General features: G+C 38.3%; 1 protein-coding gene across 5 annotated transcripts in view; it reads left to right on the top strand.

Moving 5' to 3' along the window:
- sema5ba (sema domain, seven thrombospondin repeats (type 1 and type 1-like), transmembrane domain (TM) and short cytoplasmic domain, (semaphorin) 5Ba) overlaps nt 1-12,755 on the top strand; it is a 149,231-nt gene that overhangs the window by 31,049 nt on the left and 105,427 nt on the right. For 4 of the 5 annotated variants that reach the window (XR_013197199.1, XM_077216875.1, XM_077216872.1 and 1 more), the window contains exon 2: nt 6,342-6,413. The gene's annotated coding sequence lies outside the window, so the exon portion shown is untranslated. Of the gene's footprint in view, nt 1-6,341; nt 6,418-12,755 lie in introns of all 5 variants that reach the window. The other variant, XM_077216873.1, reaches the window with a different exon arrangement.

Below are 12,755 nucleotides of genomic sequence, written 5' to 3'. Positions count from 1 at the left end.
ACACACACGCTGATTTTAAATGTGTGCGCGGGGGCAAAAGGGGTTGCCTTATTGTAAAGTGTTACCGATTAGTTATACACCGATTCAGACTCGTGAGTTCAGTGTTGGAAAGATCAGTTGTTTTAACCATTCATTAAAATGAATCTGTTCAAATGAGTCATTAGTTCGCGAATTAGACGTGTCATTATCGGACTTGTGCGCGTTGTGTGATTATCCCGGCGGCTAGGACATCCCACAAGATTTGTGTCATCACAGAAAACATTTCATCACTGGATAGTTTTTTCGTTTATTTAAAGTCTGGTTTATATGTCAGCTGAATGTGTGGAATGCTTTTCAGAGAAGATAAGGCAACGTATTTTAGCACAATTCCCACCAAGCGGTAATTCAGGAAAAAAGAAATCTCCGAATGCTCCACATGAAACTTTAGTCTTCCGACCTTGCCATCATGTCGATTTATTTTGATTAATATGTGCGAGTGAGAGAGCAAGACAGTGCTTAGTTTTGAGACGGCGAAGCCTATACTTTCGCCTGGCTCGGCAGAGAGAGTGCGCGCGCGCGACCGTGGCTCTCTCTCTATCTCTGCTCGTTCAGTTCACGCGCCCTGTCACAAGCGCAGCAGTGCAACTACATGACAACTACGATGTGTGAACGCCCGTGGCTGCCTCGTTTTTTAGCATTGCTGGAGGACAACAGGCTATACAAATACGGTGCTGTACAAAAACATAAATTATAGTTTGCCTCAAAGTTTTTTATTTGTGTATTTATTTAATTTGTATTATTTCTTCCTCAAGCTCATAAAATAAATTTGGGTCGCACATAAGTTGACAGGGTCGGTCTGAAACCGGATCCAAACAATTTTTTTTTATGCCTTAGCGCAAACATAAAAGCATTTACGTTGATCGTTGGGAATATTCCCTTATACACTGCGTCTTCAGCGGTTCGAATTTAGGAACATTAAAATGACTGCTGTGTTCTTTATTACAGCCAAGAACAGAAAACCACATTCGCTTAGACGCCATTCTGCTCCAGTGTATCAAAAATGGCGGACTACGATGACAGCTCGGTCAGGGCGGGTCTGTGTTGAAACGCTGCTGTCAATTATCAATCGTGGGAGGGGCGTCCGATTTAGTGACGTCACAAAAACGAATGGCTCAATTTGAGGCAGGGGAAAACGTATAAGGAGATTAAAACAAAAACACTGGTTGGATTTTTATCATTATATGATGGTTGTGTACAGGCACTGCCAACACACATTTCAGTACAATCAACTTGTAAAAGTGCATGTACCATTATATGACCCCTTTAAAATATAAGTGCAATGAAACATGTATGTAAACAATAAGTGCATTGTATCAAATTATTATTTTCAATGTTAGTACATAGTAGTAAACCACTTTCTTTTGGTATCCATATTTTTAAGGCCCTATAAGGTTAAATTCCTTAGTAAATTAAGTTGTACACATTTTCAATGGTCAAAAACTGAATGTTTTTTTTTCTTTCAAAGAGGAACAGCTGAATAACAAATAATGTTAAAACTAGAAATGAATCGCATTTAATAAAACTGTGTAGCTTTAGAAATATTTGTGAGCTATCGACTTAGGTTAGCGCTGCCATTTTGTTTGTTTTTTCAGACAAACTGTTGTCGATTCTGGAGTAACAGCAACCACTTCAGTATTTATTTATTTTTTATACTCCTTAAGAGCTGGAAGGCCAGCAGTAGGTTGCACAACTTTGATCATCTTCCCGGAAAAACTACTGCTGAAGCGACACAATCATTTTGCCACAGTCACAGGCAAATTAAAACTCTGAGATCAAACCATAGCTCGCCTCACCCCCTCCTTCCCACCTGCAGCAGCATTCTGAATCTGTTGCTCACTAGACTCCCTTAATCTTGGGCCCTGGGGATCTTGTTGGAGCCTGTTAGCAAATGTTTATCCCACAGTGAACACCTGGTTGTTTGGAGAGTACGCCCACAGTGCACTGCCATCCCCCACCCGAGCAACAACATGCTTAAGATTGAGCCGGCACATCGTATTCCTACCACAGTGTGCTGTTCGTCGCATTCAACATGGTGATTAGCATAAGCCTCATTTAGTCATCCTTTAATGAATAATTTTCCTGGGCTTATTCCAGCTGTGAAAAAGCATTAAATGGTAAAGCTATGAATTGTAACCTTAAACTTGATATTACCCAGAGAGACACTTGAACAAAGCTTATCGCATATCATTATCCATGATTACTCATTTGTCTCGAGGGATTTATAGCAGTTTGATAGAATAGCTCTTTAGTGGCATTTCATGGAAAATCTTTAAGGAAATGCACCTAATTCAATGTATTTTATACCAGATTAACATTCTCATTTAGTTTTCACATTGTGTGCAGTGCAAGTTAGTCCATACTAACGGCCAGTCAAATGGTCCCCCAAGACATCCTTGACACCATCCCACTTTGTTTTAAAGGGATAGTTCACCCAAAATGAAACATTCTGTCATAATTTACTTATCTCATGTCGTTCTAAACCTGTACGACCTTCTTCTGCGGGACACAAAAGATGTATATAAAGGGATAGTTCTCCCAAAAATGAATGAATTAATTAATTAAAAACGAATTAACGAAAGTCTTACGGGTCTAAAGAATTTTCATTTTTGGGTGAACTATCCCTTTAAAGGGACAATGTGTAGTTTTTTAGGTATTTTATTATCTAAAATTAATATTTGTATTCATAAATATGTCCTCAATGGTGTACAAATACCTCTGCCAATTATCTGACTCATCCTCGTAAACGAAGAATTTATTATCCTTATATACATGTGACGGGTAGGTCCACGGAGGCTTCCATGTAGTTCCGCCATCTTGAAAAACTATAATAGCAGAGAGGGTCAAAAAGTACTAGGCCAACGCGTTTCCACAACGCATTTTTGTTCAGAGCCAGCGTCACGTAACTGAAAGCAGCAGAAACGGAGGAGCAGAGCAGTGAGAGGAGCTTATCACTGCCCCGGCAAGTCAGTCAGTAATTCATACTGTAACATTTGTTTGTTCGTTGTGTCAAGTTGCAGTTTGTTTGAAATAACAAACCTGTTCACCCGAAGGAAAACTCGACGAAGTGCTATTAGAAGACATCCTGTCATAGCTTTTTGGTACATAACAGCTACCGTAGATGCAACACGCATTTGAAAAAGCGAGGCGCTGGAGAGCACAATTCGTTTGAATGCAAAATACAATTTCACCGCTAGATGGGAGAAATTCCTACACAATGTCCCTTTAAAGAATGTTTCTGCTGTTTTTGTTCATACGAGTCGACAGAGTCCAAAAGAACATGAAACTTCTTCGATTTTTATAAAAAAATAACACATGGATTTTTTCAAAAGATCTTCTGTTGTATTCCACAAAAAAATATTGACCAGATTTGGCCAGATTGTACTTTATTTATAGCCCTGGGGGTCTAGTGGTCAACCTGCACAATTTTCTCCCTGGTTCAGCTTCCTTTTCCAATCTCGGACAGCATGTCCTGAGGCATTGAAGGCCCCTGGCAGTCTGAGACTCTAGGGCACTGCCCTCATTGGCCACCTGATCCATAATCCACTCCTGCCAGCTGCAAACCTGCATGTTTTTCAATAAAGACATAAAAAAAATTATCGAAAAAGGTATTTCATTTTTAAAGCCTGCACAGATAAAAGCAGAGTAATTGAGTGTCATAAAAAAGGACATAGGAAGATAAGCCACCTGTGGAATTTGTGGATGTTGAGGTTGTTCGGCCTGTGGCTGAAACGTCTTTATTTCAGTGACCTTTTAAAGCGGTAATTCTCAGTAGTTGTTGATTGATTTATTGAACATGCCTTGGCACGCCGGTCAATCAGATCATAGGAAGTGGGGTTCGTTGAAGGGCTTCATTATTTACTCCTTAATTACTCTGGCCCAGTGTCTTACTCCGACTCTCTGCTTTACACTATGCATTGCTGGACTAACCTTTGCTAGACGAAGAGAACACAAAGCCCCAGTGCTTGGTCTGTGGAGGCTTATGAAGTGGAGCGGCCTCTCTCTTTGCTCTTCCTAATCTTAATTAAGTCCTGAACAACTGGGCTTTGCTCTTATCATTACAGAGACTGATGTTGTCAAAGCTGTGGGATGCCATAGTGCACTTTTAATTACACAGTTTGATAAGAATGGAGTAGAGCTCAAGAAAAAGGTTTCATTTATCTTGAACTTTTGCACAATTAATTATTATCATCATGAAATCACCTAAGAGATGTGTTTTGTTTGTTTTAAACTATATTTTACAGTATGTAACTGTAATCATATAATTTTAATCAGTTGTATTGACAATTTTAAAGCATTTTGCTTGATCTAATATTTAGCGTTCTTTCAACATAATTTATGTTTCAAACTTAGTTTGAATTACATTCACTTCATGTAATCGGGTCTCACGCTCTATATTTTCATCCATATTTATATGGGACAAATGGCAGCTTGTCATCTTTTAATACTAGATGATCCGTATTGCATCATACCTTTCAAAAGTCTATATCTTTTTTGAAAGATTCATACTTTTCATACTTTTTTTTAATTCATACTTTATTCAGTTCTATATAATGTTTTAATGCTACAAATAAATACTGTTCTATTGATCTATTCTACAAAAAATATTAAGCAGCACAACCGTTTCGGCACCATATCAGCATATTAGAATGATTTCTGAATGATCATATGAAACTGAAGACTGGAATAATGGCTGATAAAAATAATGCAGCCTTCGTGAGACTTTTCCAAAAAAATCTTAGAGACCGAATGAAGAATGTTTGAAAAAAACTCTGTGGAAACAATCATTAGTGGTTCTTACTAATGTATTACTTAATCTCAGGGGGTAGCCTACTTCAAGTAAATAATGCAGGTCATAGGGGTGTTTGTTGCATACAACACCCAATGAAGTAGCTGTGCTATGATCTCCTTATTAACAGCATTCCAGGGCCTCGGTTTCTTTTAAACTGAAAGAGTTAGTGGTTTCTGTATGTGTTCACTAAATGTTCCAAAAGGGGGTTTTCACAGCGATGTCATAGAACCATTTTTGGTTTCCCAAAGAACCTTTCACTAAACCGTTTCTGAAAGAAAAAATGTTTTCCACTACAAAGATTCTTTAGTGTAATGGAAAGTAGGGATGGCCCGATACCATTTTTTTTCAAACCCATACGAGTACGAGTATTTACATTTGTGTACTTGCCGATATCGAGTACCAATACCGATATTTCTACCGCAAAAGTAACTATGACTAGGCTCCCAGAAAAGAAGACAGAAGACTATTTTAGAACACAGGTTAGAAGACTGTTTTTATTTTCTTCTCTGCTTGTTTTAACAAGTCTAAAAATAAATAATAATGAGTAAAATAATAAATGTATTAACACACAAACCACTGTTAATTTAACATAAAAGCAAGCAGTTACTGCGTGCATGGTATGACATTACTGAATGCGCCCAAAGTGCGCTCCCTTAATATTCTAATTCCTAAAAAGCTGACAGTTCATCGCGATCTCACACATCTGTTATTATCAATGAAGCTGACTGCACAATGAATCTTTCATAATATCCACACTTTGTTTGTTATAATTAGAGGATTTGCCAGCATACAGAATTCAGCACTGAACAAAAAAGTTTTGAGCAGTGAGGGGAGTCTATCTTAAATGCTTCTGATCAGCCATTGCGTTCAAGAAATCAACACACATGTCTGTGATTGGCTACATCGCTCAACGCTGCAAACATGTTATGAATAGAAACTCTGGCCTGTAAATCGTTTCTATTTTGTTTTAGTTGTTCTTCTTGCTTTTCTGCAACAGATGAATGAAAATCTATTAGTTTTAATATGTTGTATTCATAGATATTTCTAGTTTGCGGGAGTCCCGCGAATCGTTTTATTATCCCGGAACCCGCACACACAGAGTGAGTGCATTACCGCCCGCGCCCGCGCTCGCGCTCGGCCATCAGATCTAGTGCCGCGCCGCACTCTTTTGCGTTGGGAGTGCACGTCCCTATGCCTCAGTTCACCTCGACAAAGCACTCGCGGCGGCCAGTTTCGTTTCGCAAAATGTACGTGGTATCGGGCCGTGGTATCGGCGAATTTTTATGAGTACGAGTACGAGTATATGAGGACAGTATCGACCCGATCCCCGATGCCAGTATCGGTATCGGGCCATCCCTAATGGAAAGGTTCTATGGATGTTAAAGGTTCATCATGGAACCATCAATGTCAATAAAGAACATTTACTTTTAAGAGTGTAGGGCGATGCATACTGTCTACCTCTTGCTGCACTAAATATAACACTTATGTGCTTCCTCTGATTTTCTCTCCAAAGGCTACAGAAGGATTGCTACCCATTTCTGCAATAGCCCTGCAGCTTCGAAGATGACATGCTCGTGATGCCTCTGTAAGTAGGTCTCTGCTTGTTTTATACACTTTGCCAGATGCCATTATCTAAATAAACATAATAAACTAGGGATGCACGATATATATCAGCCACCATATCGGCGATATATGTTCATTTTTAATGTTATTGCAAAATTTGACCGATGGAAAGGTCAATAAACAATGGATTATTTCCTTCAGCTGAGACACTTCAGATGCGCACTGTTCGCTATGATGGTTTTGAATTGATTGAAATAACTCCAAAAAGGAAAATATGGTTTAGTGCATTTTGCAGCGCAATTCTGTCATATATGCTACATAAAAAATTTTGATTTAGATTTATCGGCCATTCATTAACATTCAGAAAGTTTACTATTTAGTATGCATTTGCTATGTTTTATTTGTTAATTTTGAGGAAAACTCTTTTCAAAGTTCCACTTTCAATCATCTGCTTCATACTTGAGTACAGCTTTCTTTAACAGGAACTCATAAGTCATAATAAAGATCTCCAATCTTCCTGGAGAATCTGCGTGAGGTTTTCCTCCTATTCTCCTTCTTATTCTTTTGTTATTGTCTCCCCGACGCTCCTCGCTCTCTGCTTCTCTGTCTCTGTGACCGTGGACAAAGTCAGGGAGCCTTTCAAGTCAAATCCCTTTATTCTATGTCAGAAATTGAGTGTTTTGAAAAGGAGCGTTCTGGCAAAGAGAAAGGGCTGAAACTTTCTTTGCAGCCATTTATGGAGCAGCACAGCCTAAGGCTCTTTTTCCTTTCCTCAAAAGAGACTGTAAGAGAGGCTGACATATTTAATTGTCTGTTTGTAAGCTAATTAAAGCTTGTATGTTGATGTGTTTGACAAATCAGCAGGGTCTTTTTCATGTTTCAGAGTTCTTCTGAAAATACATGTCTGTGTGAAAGTACCAGATTCTATGAAGAAGCCTCACTGAAATTGATTTTTCTCATTAGCAAGGGTAGATGTAGTCCCTTGACTACTTGACTTTCCCAAGTAATTGTATAGCTGGATGAAGCTCTCAACAAAAAGTCCAAGTCACATTTCACCCATAACACTAAGAACACACTGACATTCAAGAGTTTTTCTCTAAATATATATATATATATATATATATATATATATATATATATATATATATATATAATAGTTTCTGTATGGCCTCCAAACGATTACTTTTGGTGGCCGATTGCTGTCTGAATCGACCATCAATATAGCGTTTTTTTACGTAGCCTAACAATGTAGCATCTGTTCATATGGATACGAGTGATTGTTTTGTGAACAACTGGCAATCGACGTACTTTCCGTGTATGGAAACAAAAACGTATTTTTTTTCAGCCCTCATATTAAAGGCTGTACGTTTTTTTAAAAAAAATTTTATGGTTACGACATTGCGTGAACTCAGCATAAGCTCATTGTTTAGGTTCAGGAGGAACAGTTTGTGGCGCTCAGTGACTGTCTACAACTCTGCATTGCCTTACAGAACGCACTGATGACATGGGCTGTACCAATAGACAATACTATACCATGATGTATAAATAGTTTAAAATTTAAATCTTTTTAGTTTTGCACTACAGTAATAAGAAAAAGATTGCATAAAGGTAATATGAGTCTCAATGGTTCTGATATAGTTTTTTATTTTTGTTAAGCAAAATTTCTTGCAAAAGTAATTTTTTTAACTTTGGGTGAAATGTGGCTTGTGTGAGTGTTTAAAGATTCATCTAGCACCTTTTGGAGTTGACTTTAGGGTTGTCTGGGGATTGAAGATAACGAATTCCCAGACACCTGGATGTTGAGAACTAAGGCAACTTTCCCACTCACCAGGTTCTCTGATGGGTCAGCCAGGGTTCCAACCACCTGTATCCCCAAGCACATATTGCACTTCCTCCCTCTGTTTTAGGTATATTTTTATTCTACATTGCATATTCCATCAGTGACTTAATCCCGCTAAATGATATCATTTTAGCAGCTGGTCTCAATCATTGTGCCTTGCTGAGAAGACTCACTTTTTTTGTTTGTTTATGGTCTTCTGGGCCCGTTTAGTGAATCCAGGAGCTGCCGCGTTGTTTTAATTTCGACCCACCGTTGTTTGCCGACATTTGGTTCAGGATGACAATGAGCCGGAAGAAAACAAGCCCTTATACGATATGAATAGAGTAGGAACTAGAATGGGACTCCTCATCTGTAAGCTCGCTTTTAAGGGTCTGTTTCCCCCTCGGCCGAATTAAAGACGTGCCATTATGCTTGGCAAATTACTACACGCTCTTTGTGGTCCAGCCATGGTACATTAGTGTGCCTTAAGATGGTTGAGCTGTGCCCATTCACCTAACAAAGAGAGGGTCCCCCTGGCAGATCCTTGGCTGGTCACACAGAGGAGCCATTCACACCAGGCAGAAGGGGCCGTACGGTAGAGAGCTCGGCCACAAGGCAGCCATGACAAAATTCCCTAAAGCACTGCTTGAAGAACAACCATTTCCTCAAATGCAAACCAATTAAGTTCGATTTGACAACTGTCCAGGCAGAGAAGCGGAACATCTGTGTAGAGCTGGAATATCTTAACAGAACTAGCCATGCTTGTGATGTTTTTGGTCTCTGCGGAAGGGAAGAGGTGGAGTTGCTTGTTTTGGGTTCCGGCTTTGTGGATTTTGAAATTTTAAAGGCGGTAATATTGTAGCTGGACCCAATTACAATGGGAAGAATTACGTGCCTCCCAGTGGATTCTTACCACACATGGTTTTGCTGAAGATTTTAGGACTATGGCAATTAATTAACCCATTGTTTTAATAGCTCTCATTCTTAATGACATACATCCTAATTCAGTGCTCAACTTTCTTTCTTTGTAAGACATGATGCAACTGTTCACAGCTACAGATAAATCAATACACTGCTCTCATAAATCAAGCAGTATTAACAACAAAGACAAGCATGTTATCATATATTACTTACAAGATGGAAAACTTGTGAAAGAGAGCCAGAACTTGTGCTGTGAAAGTAATAGTTTTCTCTTATATTGAGCTCAGTTCCCTCTCTTGTCATAAATTAGTAGCAGGGAGTGATGATGGGGACCAAGAGCCAATAAATTGTGTGTTGCTCTCAGGGTCATTAAGCCGCGTGGTCTGGGCCTACTGGATCTTTTATCATCCGCCTTGGATCAGCGGCTGTAAAACGGTGGCTAACATTGTGTGTTTATTTCCCCATAACAAAAGATTAGCTGTCTACAGCTCATGAGTTCAGCTAATGCTCCTTGGGACTCGTGCAGCCGTGGAAACATAAATCTACTCCCCAATTTTTGTTATTTTCTCATTGTGCTCACCTTTCTTTGCCCTTTCCCCGCTTTCTCTCTCCCTTATGACTTTTAACTGATTTACTCTGTCTCCAGTCTTGACCTCAGACGGCGTGCCCACGGACTGCCCAAAGTCCATTTGCTGACTGTCAGATGCATATTGCTTGTAGAAATCTAACACCAGGTACTAGGTTGATGCATTACTGAGGACTAATCACAGGTGTTGACTGTTTTTTTCCATGTTAGTGGCATCAGATTGTTTTTTAGAGTTTAATGTGAGGCACTTAGTGTAAAAGCACTTAATACTTAGTTATTTTAAATTGTAATAATAATTCCCAATATTACTGTTTTACTATTTTCTATTTGAATATATATTAAAATGTCATTTATTCCTGTGATCAAAGCTTGATTTTCAGTATCATTACTCCAGTCTTCAGTGTCACATGATCCTTTAGAAATCATTCTAATATGCTGATTTGGTGCACAAGAGACATTTCTTATTACACATTTTTTCTGGAGTTTTTGATGAATAGAAAGATCAAAAGAACAGCATTTTTCTGAAATATAAAGCTTTTATTTTTAAATATGTCTTGAGCTCCAAGTCAGCATATTAGAATGATTTCTTTAAAGGATCATGTGATATTGAAGACTGGAAATTCGTCTTTTCCGTCACATGAAGAAATAATATTTTGAAAAATAATTAGTAAATTAAAATTAACATTAAATAGGAAAACAACTATTTTAAATTGTTTATAATATTTCACAATATTACTGTTTTACTGTATTTTATATTAAGAAAATATGTATTTTTTTACCAACCCAAATTACAAATGGGACAAACCCTGCTGTACAGTTGTTTAAATTAGTTTTAATTTTTCTTCACACAACCTATTTGAGATCCTAAATGGCATGTAAAAAAAAAGTGGTTTGTCACTTTCATGTCTCTTGTCCAGAATTAGAAACTGGACTCAATTTTATGCAGATACTCAAAAGTCTGGCTCTGCGAGACTATGCATCTGTCTTAATTAAGTCGACTGCTTTCATTGTTTGAGGTTGACCGTTATAAGAGAGATAAAATTATTCTGCTCTTATTCAGTAGAGCGCATGATTGTGTCTGATAGGCATATTAATTCAGAGAAATGCAAGAATAGTTGCATTCTTAAATGTAACTTTGGAGAAAGTGATATTTATTAGCATGTTTTTGCACATGTTTTTACAATGTTCAGTGGAGAAATCACTCAAACATTTTGAAATGTTTTCTAAGATGTATGTGGATGTGTGGTTCTGACGGATAGGACTGAGATAGGCCTCCAGTGGAAGCTTCTTGGGATGATTTGCTGCTGGGTTGGAGAGGCGGGGGTGGCTTGCTTTCTGGGTCATGATTCAGAAGTTAAACTCAGGAGAGATCTGCACTGTGAGGGAAAATATTTTAGGCTGATGCAAAATGATCATATTTACAATTCACATATTTCCAAAAGACTTTTCTAATTGTATTAATTCTGAAGCATCTCTTGTGCTTGCCACATATTTTTACTCTACCAAATAAGGCTGTTTCCAGGAGTGGGCATAGTGGGTGAAATAATCTGCCCCCTCCCCAAAATGACTTGTCAAGTGTAAGGAGAAAATTAATAGAAAAAAATATCGTCAAGAGAGTTCACTCGATTTAACTACAGTATGTTCCTCTTGGATTTATTTCAGTAATTATCAGTATGATGTGAATAGCCTTATGCAGTCATAGACTAAAACAAATAATTAATTCTGCAGTATATTGAATGGGATGTGAACATTGTACAGTTGATCTGTAATTTTAAAGAGACTTTTGAATGGTGTGTATGCCTCTAGGGTCATGATCAGTGTACAGTATATTAAGTGTTTGTTAACATTTGAAAGTACAGGACATATGAAAATATTTTTTTAAACTGTATCTAAAGGTATAATTCACTCAATAACAATAAAATTTGATGTTATTGTTTTATAAAATATCACTACTCTCGGGGTTATTTTCATCAACAGTTCAACACCGTTTCATGGTGACTTTCAGTCTGGAGCAGTGGGATGCATTTTAAGGAGTTCAAACACTTTTAACTTGACATACCATTGTTAAAATAATTAGCCAAATATGTCCGTATGATGCCCATTATAGTGTACTGTTAAGGTGCAGTCACTATCTACCTTTTGTTTTGGTGAATTCTCATGGGCGAAATCCAGTCATTTCAATAGGAATCGATGTAATCAGGAATTTTGCGTGATGGAGAAAGATTTCCCCACGCAGGTTTCACCACCAGTTCAAGTTGTTTGTGTGAATTCACGTGTTAAACAACGGTAAGCTTCTTGGTCTGAAAGTGTTTGAGTTTGAACTGTGCTTCATGCATTGCTACACTATTGATAAAAGACAAAGAACAATGGGCTTTTTGCCCACAAAATTTCGCTACTGTGACCACACCATAAGGCAGTGGTTCCCAACTCCAGTCCTACAAATTTTGTATGTCTCCCTTATCTGACACTCAGGCTGAATCCAAAATCGCCCCCTAAATCCTCTATTACTATTCCCTACATTCACTTGAAGGAGTGAGTGAAAATGAGTGAGCGAATTCGGACAGCCGTTGAGTGTACCATCAGCTGCACACCCGTTATTGCTGTGCGATGTGGGATAGAATTAGTGCATTTAATAATGTCCACTATGGTTTCAGACACCGCTACAAATGGCAGTCCCCTCAAATAATGCCCTATTTGAGGCTATAGGGGACGATTTCGGATTCAGCCTCAGTTTAGTTCATAGAGCTCTTTCCAAAGGAGCTGGTGATCTGAATCAGGTTTGTTAAATAATGAAGACCAATAATGTCCAAAGCAGTGTGTCCCCAGGACCGGAGTTGGGATCCACTACCTTAAGGCTTGTAAAAAAGGAGTCTTTAAGCTAGTTGACCAAGCAAGTTTAGCTTGTAAAGAAGTCTGAACACAAGCAGCCAAAACTCATATGTGTCAACAATTTTGGTCTTTTCAGCAGGGTTATCAACATTGTGTCCAGAGCTACTCGTTCTCAGGACGCCCCATGCACAGTTTTTAGAAAATGTGGG

Source organism: Siphateles boraxobius, unplaced genomic scaffold (genome assembly GCF_051911475.1).
Source record: "Siphateles boraxobius isolate OS27281-9 unplaced genomic scaffold, OSU_SipBor_1 7, whole genome shotgun sequence".
Lineage (NCBI taxonomy): Eukaryota > Metazoa > Chordata > Actinopteri > Cypriniformes > Leuciscidae > Siphateles > Siphateles boraxobius.
Note: the sequence above shows the minus strand (reverse complement) of the source record. Positions and strands in the feature narration are given on the sequence as shown.